Raw genomic sequence first — 15,395 nt, 5'->3', positions numbered from 1 at the left:
TTTCACTGCTTGACGTCATATTGCGTATTTATTTCTTTACAGTGTGTTGCCTCTTCTAAAATAATGCCTGGCACACAGTAGGGGCTCAGTACATGTCTCTTGAATGAATGAATGGTGGGGGAGAGAGAAGTTATTCAGTCACACAAATAAATTTAAAACTACAATGGTACTAAGTCAGTATCTGGTACTAAAAGGGACTCTGATAAGAAGACCTAGCTTCGGAACACCTGGGTGGCTCGGTGGTTGGGCATCTGCCTTTGGCTCAGTTTGTGATCCTGGGGTCCTGGGATCGAGTTCCGATTCTCCACTGCCTACGTCTCTGCCTCTCTCTCTGTGTCTCTCATGGATGAATAAATAAATAAAATATTTTTTAATAAAAAAATAAAAATGAGGGGTGGGGGAAAAAACCCTAAGACCAAGCCTTGAGTAACCACAACATTGACTGGCAGGTCAATGTGACAAACCAGCAAACATTACGGAGAAGGGATGGGCAAGGAGATGGGATGAAAGACAGGAAGGTGTTAGTGTCCCAAAGCCCAAAGAACAACAGGTTTCACGATGCTGGAGCTGGTTACCTGGGTGCAATGCTGCTGAGAACTGGGAGGATCTGGTACCTGAAAATTTTCTGTCAGATTGAGTGGCATGGAAGTCACACATGATCTTAACGAGGGATGTTTGCTGGAGTGATGAAGCCAGAGGCAGATGCAAGTGGGGTGGAGGAAGAGAAAAGCACTGGCAGTGGGGAGGGTACTTTGCAGGAGTTTGGAGGTGAAAAAGAGTGGAAAGATGGAGCAGAGTCTAGGGGTGCAAGGAGGGGTCAGATAAGTTTATTGTTCATTTTTTTAAGATTTTAATTTTTTAAGTCATCTCTATAGCCAATGTGGGGCTCAAACTTACAACCCTGAGATTAAGAGTTGCATGCTTCCTTCGGTTGCCTGGGTGGCTCACTGGTTTACTGTCTGCCCTCAGCTCATGGCCTCATCCCAGGCTTCTGGGATCAAATCCAGTACCTCTGCCTATGTCTCTGCCTCTCTCTCTGTTCTCTCATGAATAAATAAAATCTTTTAAGAAAAAAAAAGAGTTGCATGCTCCCCTCTGCCTACACCTGCTCACCACCCCACAGACTGAGCCAGCCATGCTCCTGTTGGTTGCTTTCTCTTAAAAGGATAGATTTCGACATGATTAAAAAAGACCTGGTTATGGGCATCCCGGTGGCTCAGTGGTTTAGCGCAGCCTTCAGCCCAGGGCAGGATCCTGGAGACCCAGGATTAAGTCCCACGTCAGGCTCCCTGCATAGAGCCTGCTTCTCCCTCTGCCTGTGTCTCTGCCTCTGTGTGTGTGTGTGTCTCTCATGAATAAATAAATAAATAAAATCTTAAAAAAAAAGATCTGGTTAAAAACAAGGGGTTGAATATAATACCCAAAGAAGGTATTACTAATAATAGAAAATGCGGAGGAAAGCAGAAGAGGATGGGATGAAAGTCTGGGTGGAAGCTTTAGGTAGAAGGTGGGACTGTTCTGTTGGAAGGGAAGGAAAGGGCAGAAGATGAGCACAGACGTATACTTAATTACTTATTTTTAGCGGTAGGGAATTTGGCCTAGGAAGCAAGGATCTCTTCCTCTAAATAGATCCACAAACTTGGGGAAGATATTTTTCATTTCTTTGCTCATTTTAGAGAGAGAGAGTACTCTATTAGATGGTCTCCAAGGGTTCTTATACTTATGCTGTTCTAAGTAAACAAAGAATGTGAAATTCAAAATGGCAGAAAATTAACCACCTAGAATGTTCATTTTTACTATTTTTAGAGGCAAGTGCTCACGTCCAGTTCAAGGTGATGGACAGAGTTCATGTATTTCATCTCGTCTTCCTTCCAAAATCCCATTAAAATGCCAGAAGAAATATAAAAATAAGAACAAATCCAGAGCGGTGCTGGAAAACCAGAAAAGGTCTCACTAGCAGACCAGAGAAATGTAATGACTGATAGTTATTCAGTGTTTCCAAAGGGCTAGCCACAGCACTAAAGAATTTACATGTATTAAGCCATTTAAATAATTCTACAAAATAGGTCCTATTATTATCCAAATTGAAAGATGAATAAACAGAGGGGGATGGGTGAAAAAGGGTTAAAGGATTAAAAGGTACAAATTTCCAGTTACAAAATAAGTACGTCAGGGGTATAACATTCTGAATAGGGAATACAGTTAATAATATTGTAACAACATTGTGTGGTGATAGATGGTAGTGAGATTTATCATGGTGATCACTCCATAATGTATATAAATGTTTAATCACTAAGTTGTACACCTGAAACTAATATGTCAACTACACTTCAACAACAACAAAAAAAAAAAAAAAAGGAAAGAAAAGGAAAAGATGTTTGCTGATTCTAGGGCTAGCCCAATGAGGCAATATCAATAAAATAAAATTTAACACTGTAAAAACAATTAGTAAACAGAGCCACAGAGAGGTTAAGAGCTTGTCCAAGCCAAGGAGTCTGACTCTAGAGTCTGTGCTCTAAACCACTGTTATGTGACCCTTGAAAACAATAAGAAATTTCTGGAGATTATAATGTGGACCCCCACAGCCTACTAGCACAGGAAAAAGAGGAGGATATTGGAGAGATGATTATGAATCTTCCAAATGGACCCCCAGAAAAACCTCTGAATTAGTAGGGGCTAGAGTGAGTCATGGAGCAGAAAGCAGAGAAGTTAGTGAAAGGTCGCCAAGGCAAACGGGCCCTTCTCCAAATCTGTGTACAGTGTCTTGCTGTAGTGTTCATCCTTGGCTACAGCCAGTGAGAACAGCTTTCTAAATAAAGCACTTCTTGTGCCCAGAGAGGGGGCCCAGCATGGACTCTGTGGTTGGAGAGAGTAGGGAGTGCCCAGGTGATTGGGGGCCACCCCAGCTATAAGAATGGAAAGACAAAAGGCATCCTGGCAGGACAGTTAAATCCCCCCAAGCTCTATACATCTGGTAAGACACTGATAGCAACCTGTTCCCTATGGAGGCTTCACACCCTGGGATCCTCCTGGGGGCACGCTCCCCAACCATTCACCGCACAGCTCTGCCACATTCAGAGAGAAAACCTGTCAGGTGAGCAGGGATCTTCACAACTGCAGAGGACCCCAAAAGCACTTACCAAACTGTAGCAATCTAGTCCTTCCTGTGAATGGCCAATCACCAGACATTTAAGCAAAACCAACAGCACAGCAGAGAAAAACTCCAATGTGCAAGCAAAACCACTGACTTTTCAGGGGGAAAGTTAATGTCGAAAATGTTTTAAAATTTCAGATCAATATCTTGAGAGATGTCCAAGAGAATATTGCATCCATAGAACAAAATCCGTCTGCTATGAAAAAGAAGTAATGGAGAGAGTAAGACAGAGTTCTCACAAATTGGTAATATAATTGCTGAAATAAGGTGATTAGCAATGGACATAACCTGCGAACTGTCTTAGCAACTTGGAACTAGTCATGGAAGATCAGTGGAACAATCTGTACAGGACACAGGGTGGAATTTCTTTTCTTTTTCTTTTTTTTTTTTTTAGACAGAGACAGAGGGAGAGGGAGAGAGAGAAAAAAATCTCAAGCAGGCTCCACGCTCAGAGCCCAACTCAGGGCTGGATCCCACCACCCTGAGATCATGATCTGAGCCGAAACCAAGAGTCAGTCCCTTAACTGAGCCACCCAGGCGCCCAGAAAATTTTATATTTTTAAGATTTTGTATCTGTGGGGAACAGATGAATTAATCAATTGATGATGTTGAGACAATTGCCAATTCATTTGGCTTATCCTAAACCTCCATTATCCCCTTTCTCTCCTGCTTCTATTTCTCCATCTCTACTGGAGCATTTCCATCGTCGTTTAAATATGCCCACATATCTCCCATTTTTCTCAACCACCTGCCTCCACTTCCATTCCCCTGTTCCCCTTCAGCAACACTTCTTGAACTTGTTGTCCATGGCTGGTCACTATCTCTGCTTCCTCCCCTTTCTTTTCACTCTTAAAACCCCATTTTAGGGGAGATTAAACACATTTGCACACTGCTGCTCTGAGTGGTGGTGTGAGTTTCACACTTCTGGAGGGCAATTTGGCAGCATCATTGGAAACATAAAATACACATGAGTTATGATGCAGAAAAGCTACTTTATGAATTCAATTTTTTAAAGATTTTATTTATTTATTCATTAGACACACACACACACACACACACACAGAGGCAGAGACCCAGGCAGAGGGAGAAGCAGGCTCCATGCAGGGAACCCGACGTGGGACTCGATCCGGGTCTCCAGGATCACGCCCTGGGCTGAAGGCGGCGCTAAACTGCTGAGCCACCCGGGCTACCCTATGAAGTCTATTTTAAGGAAATACTAAAAGATATGCAAAAAAATAAAAATAAAAAAAATAAAAGATACACAAAAATAAGCTTGGATTTAACAAAAACAGATTTTTTATTTTAATGTTTCATTTTTTGAGAAGCCTGGGTGGCTCAGTGCTTGAGTGTCTGCCTTGGGCTCTGGACATGATCCTGTGGTCTGGAATCAAGTTCCACATTGGGCTCCTTGCAGGGAGCCTGTTTCTCCCTCTGCCTATGTCTCTGCCTCTCTCTGTGTGTCTCACATGAATAGATAAATAAAATCTTTAAAAAAAATAATGTTTCATTCTTTTTTAAAGGAGGCTCCATATCTTTTTTTTTTTTAATTTTATTTATTTATGATAGTCACATAGAGAGAGAGAGAGAGAGAGGCAGAGACATAGGCAGAGGGAGAAGCAGGCTCCATGCACCGGGAGCCTGACGTGGGATTCGATCCGGGGTCTCCAGGATCGCACCCTGGGCCAAAGGCAGGCGCCAAACCGCTGCGCCACCCAGGGATCCCAGGAGGCTCCATATCTAATGTGGGGCTTGAACTTGCAACTGTGAGATCAAGTCGCACGCTCTACTGACTTAGCCAGCCAGTTGTCCCCAAAACAGATTTCTGATTTATAATAAGATAATTGCAAAGCAACTGCAAGGTTTCAACATGAACACTGTTCATCTGCATTAACATCCAGAGAGAATGATAGCACTGTTGGTCTTTGCTTAATTTAAAAACAAGATAAAATTAAAGAATGTCAATCTATAGGGAGGTACAGCAAAACTCTCTTCATCAGATGGGTAGAGCCTGCAGCTATAAAATAAGGAAAGGTTTTCTGGAGGAGGTGAAGTGGATATTTATCTAAAGTATTTATTACAATTTTATTACGTTTTATAGTAGGAAATGAAACATGTTCATGTCCCTCTTTCTTCTCAGGTAAACGAGTTAGGGGGTGCCTGGCTGGCTCAGTTGGAAGAGCACATGAATCCTGGTCTCCAGGTCATTAAGTTCGAGCCCCACGTTGGGTGTAGTGATTACTAAAGAATAAATAAATAAATACACTTTTTAAGAAGTGTTTTAAACGAATTAGGATTCCCATAATCTAGATTCACAGTACAGAAATAATGAAGGGACATTCAAATCTTCCCCCATCGTATTTATTTACTAAAACTAACACATCCATTAAGATCACATCACCTGAAATTAGTATTTCCTTGGAATGGTTGCCAGCACAGCAGATGTGTTCATTATATTTGTGTTAACAATCAATGTCAATTGCCACATGATCGATTTGGTTTCAGTTGCCAACACCCCAAAAAATAAATGCCCTTCAACTCCTCCTGGTGTTAGCATGCCCAAAACTTATACATCTTTGCAGCTCACATACCTTGCCTGTGAAGCTTTTCCTGATCTCCTCCACTGAGGAGGATCTGTGTTTCTTTGATCGTGACTGCTTGCAGGCCAGACTCCTATCAAGACCAGCAGGAGCAGTGGCCCTTAAGAGCTTGTTAGAAATGCAGAGTCTCAGACTCTACCCCAGACCTATTGAATCACAATTTCTGGGGAGGGAGTCCGGTGTTCACTAGCCCTTTGGAGTTTGCATGCTAATGTTTAAGAAGCACTGACTTAAGAGCACTTCACCAGAGCCTCAGCAGTTTCTGCGTACAAATGAGGTCACATTGACATTAGTGCTCAAATGATCTGAGCTCCCTTGATCACCTACATTTGCAGGACTCTGAAATCCTTTTCAGGTCTGCTTCCTCCCCCAAGAGTATTTCTGGGAGTCCTGAGGGTCTGCTCATACATGCAGCAGAACTGATCAGGATTGCTACTGATCTCCACTGCTATACAATACTTTCAAGCGGACAATTCTGCACAATCCACTTAAAAGCCAGTCCAGTCCCCAAAGTGATAGAAAGTACAAAATGCATTTTGGCCTGATAGGGTGAGATGAGGAAACTACTGGACACAATGTGGAGCTATACATGATGTTGGCCGCCAGACAACTCGCACCAATCTATCGAATTGCCCAGCCAGAGGCCACTTGATTGCATCCCTCCAACTGAAATAGCCTACTCCAGGGCTTCAACTCAGCTATTCTCCTCCCTTCTCCTGTACATCCGTTCATCCCTTCTGCAACATCCCAGCAGCATACATGTGATTTAATATAACCCACTTAAAAAAAAAAAGATTCTTCATGCTGTTCTGGCAAGTTAAAAAGCTTGGAAGTCACCACTCTGTCCTAAAAACAAGCAGAAAGCTGAACAAACTGAAAAATCACCAACTTTTCTTAAAGAAGATAAGTGGGGTCACAGGGCAAACTGCTGCCCTGAAATTGGAGAGACTGACAGGCAAATACAGAGAATCACAACTTACTGGAGCAGAAAGCTCCAAGGGATGCAGCTCTGGGCAGGAAACCCTGAAATGTAATTGACACATTGCTGGAGGCTCGACGTGACAGAGACCAAAGACTCCAGGGGAACCCAGTCATCACTGGGTCCCCACAGTCTTGTGAGTTTTAGCTCTAGGAGCTTGATCAGGTTCTCACATTGAATATCCAAGAAAAATCCCACCTCCTGCTTCTGGCAGTGGGAGGGGAAAACGAACCACTTTGAACACATCAGAGCATTCTGGAATTTTTGTTTGTTTGTTGGCATTGTTTTTCTTAACAAGGTCTGCCCTCAAGAGAAGCAAGTTACTAGGATTTTTATCAGAGCCTAACTGACCTTGGGGAATGGAAAGTTGATTCTTGAACAACATGGGTTTGAACTGCACAGGCCCACTTATACATGGATTTTTTTCAATAAATATAGTATTGGAAATGTATTTTCTCTTCCTTATGATTTTCTTTTTTTCTTATGATTTTCTTAACATTTTCTTCTCTCTGGTTTTACTTTATTGCAAGAATACAGTTTATAATACATAGACCATACAACATGTGTGTTAATTGACTATTTTATTGGTAAGGTTTTCAGTCAACAGTAGCCTATTAGTAGTCAAGTTTTGAGGGAATGAGGGGTCCCTGGCTGGCTTAGTCAGTGGGGCATGCAACTCTTAATCTCAGGGATTTGAGTTTGAACCCCACAATGGGTATGGAGATTACTTTAAAAAATGAAATCTTTTAAGAAAGAAAAGACAAGAAGAAATTACAAGACATATTAAAAGGCAAAAAGCAGTTTGAAGAGACAGAGCAAAGAGAACCAGAGTCAAATATGTCAGGAATGTTGGAAGGCTGAAGACTCCTCATCCAGGCCCCTGGCTTTAAATATCATCTCAAAGCCAATGTCACCAAATTTAAATCTCCAGCTCTGACTTCAACCCTAAGCTTTATAGACATATCAAATTGCCTGTTTGACATCTCATGCAGATGTCATATAGACAATTCAGGCCATGTGGTTGGGACAGAAGCCATCGCTTGCTCCCCTCCTAGAACCCTTCCCTTCCCTACTCTTCCCTGCTACAGCTAGGAGCACCAGCAGTTGCTTGCTTGGCCAGGACAAAATTGTATAAAGTCATTCCTGATTCTTCTCTTTCTCTCAAGCCCACATCCACTCCATTAGCAAATGCTATTACCTCTACCTCCAAACTATATGCAGAATGAATGCAGTAGTTTCTCACCATCTCTACTGCTATTTGTTTAGTCTAAACTATCACTTGTCAGCTAGACTCCTGCTCTCGCCTTCATTGTTTTCCTTCTCTCCAGTCGCAGTGATCTTTCTTTTCTAAATTAAATTAAATTTATTTTATTTTTTAAAAATAATCTCTACACCCAATGTGGGTTTTGAACTCATGACCTCAAGATCCAGAGATGCATGCTTTACCAACTGAGCCAGCCAGGTGCCCCACAATGATCTTTCTTGAAGCATAAACCAGACCACATCACCCTTCTGCTTAAAAGCTCAAAAGAGGGATCCCTGGGTGGCGCAGCGGTTTGGCGCCTGCCTTTGGCCCAGGGCGTGATCCTGGAGACCCGGGATCGAATCCCACTTCGGGCTCCCGGTGCATGGAGCCTGCTTCTCCCTCTGCCTGTGTCTCTGCCTCTCTCTCTCTCTTTCTCTCTCTCTCTGTGACTATCATAAATAAATAAAAAATTTAAAAAAAAAGCTCAAAAGAATTTCTTTTGTAGGAACGCCTGAGTGGCTCAGCGGTTGAGTGTCTGTCTGCCTTTGGCTCAGGACATGATCCCAGAGTCCCAGGATTGAGTCCCACATCGGGCTCCCTGCATGGAGCCTGCTTCTCCCTCTGCCTGTGTCTCTGCCCCTCTCTCTCTGTATCTCTCATGAATAAATAAATAAAATCTTAAAAAAAAAGAATTTTTTTGTACACTCTGTTTGCTACAGTGTGTGTTTCTTTGGTGGGAATTAATGAATAAGCAATAGGGGACTGACATTGATATAACACAGAAATTGTGTTGGTTCACATGCTGTTTTTCTAGCATGGCAACATTTTGAAGCAATCTGCAGCAAATTTCCTCACCTTTAAAAAGAAGGTCTTAGAAACGTAGGAAGACTCCAAGCAAAAATCAGGAAATCTACAGAGAGACCTTCCTTTAGTACTAGTGTGGCTAGCTTAGTGGTTTCAATAATGGGTATGATCTTTTCTATGGTAAGCTATATCTCAAAGCTGTGATTACAGATGAAGATGCTATAAAGGCATTTCCCCTATGTTAAAATGAAGAAAAATAACAAAGCCCATGTCCTGGATTATTTACTTTCATTGAAAACAGTCTCTATTAGAAGGGAATACCCTCCAGGACTCCCATCCTGACCCAGGGTTGGGTCAGGAAAAGGAAGCTGGCCCAGGGTTGAAGGCTGCAAAAGATCAACCGGCTGGGATACAGGGCACAAATGCCATCAGAGATATAACTCTATCAGATATATTGCTATTATTGGAATTGGTGTTGCTCTTCTTAATGCTTTGGTTATAATGTTCTATGGTTTAGAAGTGATTTACCTTGACCCTACATTTTTCCTAAACTCTATTATTTTTAGCAAACACTTTAGCAGAATGCAGTTTTTCAGGATCATCACGATAATATAAATACCTGTATTAACAACACCAAAATGTCTTTTTTAAAATATATTTTATTTATTTATTCATGAGAGACACACACAGAGAGAGCCAGAGACATAGGCAGAGGGAGAAGCAGCTCCTTGCAGGGAGCCCGATGTGGGACTCAGTCCCTGGACCCGGGATCACGCCCTGAGCTGAAGGCAGATGCTCAACTGCTGAGCCAAAATTTCTTTTTTAAAGATTTTATTTACTTATTAATGAGAGACACACACACAGAGAGAGAGAGAGGCAGAGGGAGAAGCAGGCTCCTTTCAGGAAGCCTGACATGGGACTCGATTCCGGGTCTCCAGGATCACACCCTGGGCTGAAGGTGGCGCTAAACTGCTGAGCCACCTGGGCTGCCCCCCAAATTTCTTAACATCCTCATCCCCCACATTATACCTATCTCCAAAATATGTTCTGAACCCAATCATTTCTCACCACTTCCACAGCTATGACCTATACTACCATCTTTACTTGCTTGGACTACCAAAATAGTCTCCTTTCTACTCTTTCTTCTAGTTCGTTCTCTACACAGCAGTTAAAAAAATCTCTTTGAAACAGAAGTCAGGTTGCATTACCACTCTTTAAAAATCAACTCTCAGGGATCCCTGGGTGGGTCAGTGGTTTAGTGTCTGCCTTTGGTCCAGGGCGTGATCCTGGAGTCCCGGGATCGAGTCCCGAGTCAGGGGCCCTGCATAGAGCCTGCTTCTCTCTCTCTCTCTCTCTCTCTCTCTCTCTCTTTAATAAATAAACAAATAAATAAAATCTTAAAAGAAAATCAATTCTCAGGGCACCTGAGTGGCTCAGTGGGTTAAGCATCCAGCTCTTGATTTCTGCTCAGGTCATAATCTCAGGGTTGTGATACTGAGCTCCATGCTCAGCAGGGAGTCTGTTTGGGATTCTCTCTCTTCCTTTCCCCTTTCCCCTCAAACAAATAAACTCTAATAGAGTCCCATGTTATTCCAAATAAACCCATGCCCTTCCCATGACTCTCAAGCCATGCCTCAGAATCTTTTTGGTCATTATTCCCTCTGTCTGGAATCATCTTTTTCAGCTCTTCACCTAGCAGGTTCTTTCTCATCATGTGGGTGCTGTCTTAAATGTCACCTCCTCAGCAACCTTCTCTTCTTACCACCCTAAAGAATGCTCTCCTGTTACCAAATTGTGTGTAGCAAATCATCCTGATTTGTTTCTGTGCTATCTGAATTTATCTTTTAAAAATATATGAGTATTGTCTATTTCTCCCCCAATTTCCTCTTGTTAATCCCTGTAATCTCAGACCTAAAACAATGTCTGGCCCATAGTTTGGGTTCATTGAATGAATGAGCAGATGAACGAATAGTCTAGAAAGTTTTTTTAAGACTTTATTTTCAAGTAATCTCTATACCTAATGTGGAGCTCGAACTCGACCAGAGTTCCAGAGTTGCATGCTCCACCAACTGAGCCATCCAGGTGCCCCATTTCAGAAAGTTTTATAAACAAACTCCCAATTGCATGGGACTCAGATATAAAAAGCCTAAGATTTGTAAACCTGCTCTTGTATTCCATGCATATATACTTGAACACTTCCACTCATTCATTTGAAGAGGTTCATTGCCTTCATCATTATCCCTATCATCATTCTGCGTGATTTCAACATCAAAGTGGTTGATGAATTTCACTGCCTTGGTATTGAGATAGTGAATTTCTAACAGAAATATAAGTAAATGTATGAATAAAATATAGTCTTCTTGCCAACTTGTCCAAATCCCTATAGTAGTGCTGGCATCTGCATTTGAATCTGGCTCTCATTTCTTCATTGTCATCAAAGATGAAGATAGTTCTAATGGTTAATGATAATGTGTCTAGTCAAACTGGAAGGGACCCAAACACGTTTGTAAAGTCACAGAATTTTGGTAAAATTTTCCAGTTTGTGGAGCAGGTGGAGAGAATAAATAACAGAGAGGAAGAGTGTAGGGAAGTTAGAGAATCAAGTCATTTTAGACATCAAGTCAAGGTATTTTCCAAAGGAAATTTTGTATGATTCATTTAAGAAAGACATTTTATATCCAGGAAGATTTCCAGAAATGTGGATTCCATAAGCTCCCCTCTGAGAGGCCCAAGTGATTGTTAGAAAGCTTAACATGTCTTACCAAGGCCTTTTACTATAATTCAAATCCAGTTCTCCATGAAGATAATGAACAAGAATATAATGAAACTGTAATAATATAATCTTTATGTCCCCAAATGGTGATTAACTCTACCAGTGAGCCTTGTATTTTCAAAATCTTATCTCATTGGTTTAGTATTATAGATAATTGTTCCTACTCCACTTCTTTTGCCCCACTTAAAGTTCTTCACATTTCTCTAAAAATGTGGAGCTCCTCACAGAATACAACACATTCAGGATGAATTATTCCCAACCCTGAAAAAGTATTTGATTGTCTATTATATTCCAGTTACTGCTCTAGGCCCTGGAGAGACAGAAGAGATCAGGAGAAAGCCTGGCTATTGTGGAGCTCACATACTGCTACGGTGAGGGGAGGAGGGGACGAGACAAGTAAACACATAAACCAAATAGTATTAGAGTGTATAATTGCTCTGGAGAAGATTCCACAGTGGAGGCTTGGAGGGGGAGCTGGGTGGAGAGGAGGGGCAGGGGACCACAGGACGGTCAGGATTTCTAAGTAGGTGATACTTAAGTAACCTGAAGGATGACAAAGATGTAGCTTGGCTGGGGAAAGGGCATTCCAGGCCAAGATACATGCAAAGGTCCTGAGATTGGGTGAGAAACAGCTAATGCCCACATGACTGAAGAGTGGTACAGTACACTAGAGAGAGGCACTCTGCAATGAATCTGGAGGGGCAGGCCACAGTGAGGAGTTTGGATTCTATTCTAAGAGCTATTGGAGCATGGTAATAGAATGCTACTCAGAGCATATTTTAGGCAGTGAAGTTTTAATTGCCCTGGTTGTCATGTAAGAAAATCCTTAGAGGGGGACAAAAGTACAAATGGGGAGTCCAACTTGGAAGTTCTCTGATGGGGTGATGGTGCTTTGTACTACTGTGGTAGGAGGGGGGCATGGGGAGAAGTATTTAGATTCTGGGTATATTTGGACTTCGAGGCTCTGTCAGGGCTTGGATGTAGAGGGTGAAGGAGACCGAGAAATCGAAGATGATTCCTAGATTTTTGGTTTTCACAGCTGGGCTGTTGAGATGGGAAGACTAGGGTGGGGGTGGGGGGGTTAGAACAGCATTGTTTACTTCAACACTGAAACCATTAAGAATGTTAACAAGGTAATGGTGAAGGCAATGAACTTCATTGATGATGAATGGGGATATGCAAGTATATCCATAGCATAAATGAATCCATCCAGCAACTATTTATTGAGCCTCTATTATGCGGCAGGCACTGTTCTAGACTCTGGAAATCATATTGCTGGATCAATGCCACATTTTTGGGGGGCTGCCTTATCTTGACATAGATTACAACTGCCATTTGAGGAGGGTCTATACCTAATGCTGCCTTTATGCCCACTGCCCTACCTCTTCTAGCATATTAATGAACATGCAGTAGTCTAATCTCTACTTGCTAATTGAACCAAATTATATTAAACAGATGCTGTATTAAATCTAAATCAGTAAGACTAAATCAATAAGACTAAATCAATAGTCTAACACTACTAATATCTCAGTATGGTAATAAACATATTTCCAGTAAACAGTGCTATCAAAAGCATTGAAGTAATGTATAAATTTTTGAGACCCTAATCTATAATTTCTTAAGTATCACCAAAAAAACCCAAAGTTTATGGGGCACCTGGCTGGCTTAGCTGATACAGCATTCAACTCTTGACCTCAGGGTTCTGAGTTTGAGCCCCATGTGGGGTGTAGATTACTTAAAAAAAAACAAAAACAAAAAAACTCCCAAAAGCTTACATTGTTTAAAAGCATTATAAGGGCAGCCCTGGTGGCCCAGTGGTTTAGCACTGCCTTCAGCCCAGGGTGTGATCCCGGAGACCTGGGATCGAGTCCCACATCAGGCTCCCTGCATGGAGTCTGTTTCTCCCTCTGCCTCTCTCTCTTTCTCTGTGTCTCTCATGAATAAATAAATAAATAAAATCTTTTAAAAAGCAGTATAAAATACTTTAAGAGAGGTCAAGTTATCACATTTTCAACTTTAGGCATATAGTTGAGTCTAGAAATTTGATGTTGATGCTGCAGTTTTATCATCACTATTATTTTAATCTAATTTCTATGAAAAAAGTTGGAAATGGCCGATCAAAAAATTTATTTATTAACAGATTAAAAATAAATTTTTTAGTAATCTCTACACCCACTGTAGGGCTCAAACTCACGACTCCCTAGATCAGAGTCACATGCTCCACCCCCAGCTGAGCCAGCCAGGCATCCCCAGGTTTTATTTTTTTAAGTTCTTCATTTCAGTATAGTTAGCATACAGTGTGATATTAGTTTCAGGTGTACAATAGAGTGACCCAGCACTTCCATACATCAGCTGGTGCTCATTACAAGTAAACTCCTTCATCCTCCCCCAACACACCCACCTCCCCTCTGGTAACCATAAGTTCTCCATAGTTAAGAGTCTTTTTTGCTTTATCACATGGTATTTGTCTTTCTCTAATTTTGCCCTCTCGCTCCATCCATGTCATTACAAATGGCAAGACTTCATTCTTTTTTATGGCTGAAGAATATATATACTACCTCTTCTTTATCCATTCGTCAATCGACACTTAGGCTGCTTCCATACTTGGCTATTGTAAAGCTGCTATAAGCATGGGGGTGTATGTATCCCTTTGAATTAGTATTTTGAATTAGTATATTTGTATTCTTTGGGTAAATATCTAGTAGTATGGGGCAGCCCGGGTGGCTCAGCGGTTTAGCACTGCCTTCGGCCCAAGCCTGATCCTGGAGACCTGGGATCGAGTCCCACGTCGGGCTCCCTGCATGGAGCCAGCTTCTCCCTCTGTCTGTGTCTCTGCCTCTCCCTCTCTCTCTCTGTGTGTGTCTCTCATGAATAAATAAGTAAAATCTTTAAAAATAAATAAATAAATAAATATCCAGTAGTGTGATTGTTGGGTCATAAGGTGTCTATATTTTTAACTTTTGGGGGAACCTCCATACTGTTTTCCACAATGGCCACACCAGTTTGCATTCCCATCAAAGTGTAGGAGGGGTCCTTTTCTCCATGTCCTTGCCAGCACCTGTTGTTTCTTGTGTTGTTTTTAGCCTGACAGGTGTGAAGAAATGCTTTCTGCTTAGAGCTTTACTCTTCTCACATCACCATTGCTATTTCAGCAGAAGCATTTAGAAATAGTGCAAATGCTGGCAGCAGCAAAGCCACCTTCATGCTGCTGCTGGTCTAGCTTTCCTTACCAAGCCCAGGACTAGCAGTGCATCTTAGTGTCATAGTCTGGAAGTTCTACAGATAACCCAACTTTAAACACAAGCTGCTCTGTTTTTGCTTTCTATGTGCATGTAATGCATCTGTCATCTCACATCAGAATCCTCTCAGTTCCAAATGAAAAGTAAGACAGGGGCAGCCCCGGTGGCTCAGCAGTTTAAGCGCCGCCTTCAGTCCAGGGTGTGATCCTGCGGACCGGGGATCGAGTCCCACATCGGGCTCCCTGCATGGAGCCTGCTTCTCCCTCTGCCTGTGTCTCTGCCTCTCTCTCTGTGTGTCTCTCATGAATAAATAAATAAAATCTTAAAAAAAAAAACACAAATGAAAAGTAAGACAAATCTGTGGGACTCGAAATACCTAAAAGTAAACTTTAAACCATAAAGTAGGGCACCTGGGTGGTTCAGTCGGTTAAGTATCTGCCTTCAGCTCAGGTCATGATTTCAGGATCCTGGGATCAAGTCCGACATGGCTCCCTGCTCAGTGGGGAGTCTGCTTCTCCCTCTCTCTCTACCTCTCCCTCACTGCTCGTGCTCTTTCACGCTGGCTCTAATAAATAATAAAAAAAATCTTTAAAAAAAACCCTG

Source organism: Canis lupus, chromosome X, assembly GCF_003254725.2.
Source record: "Canis lupus dingo isolate Sandy chromosome X, ASM325472v2, whole genome shotgun sequence".
In the NCBI taxonomy this organism is placed as follows: Eukaryota; Metazoa; Chordata; class Mammalia; order Carnivora; family Canidae; genus Canis; species Canis lupus.
The sequence above is the reverse complement of the archived record's forward strand: the minus strand, read 5'-3'. Positions refer to the sequence as shown.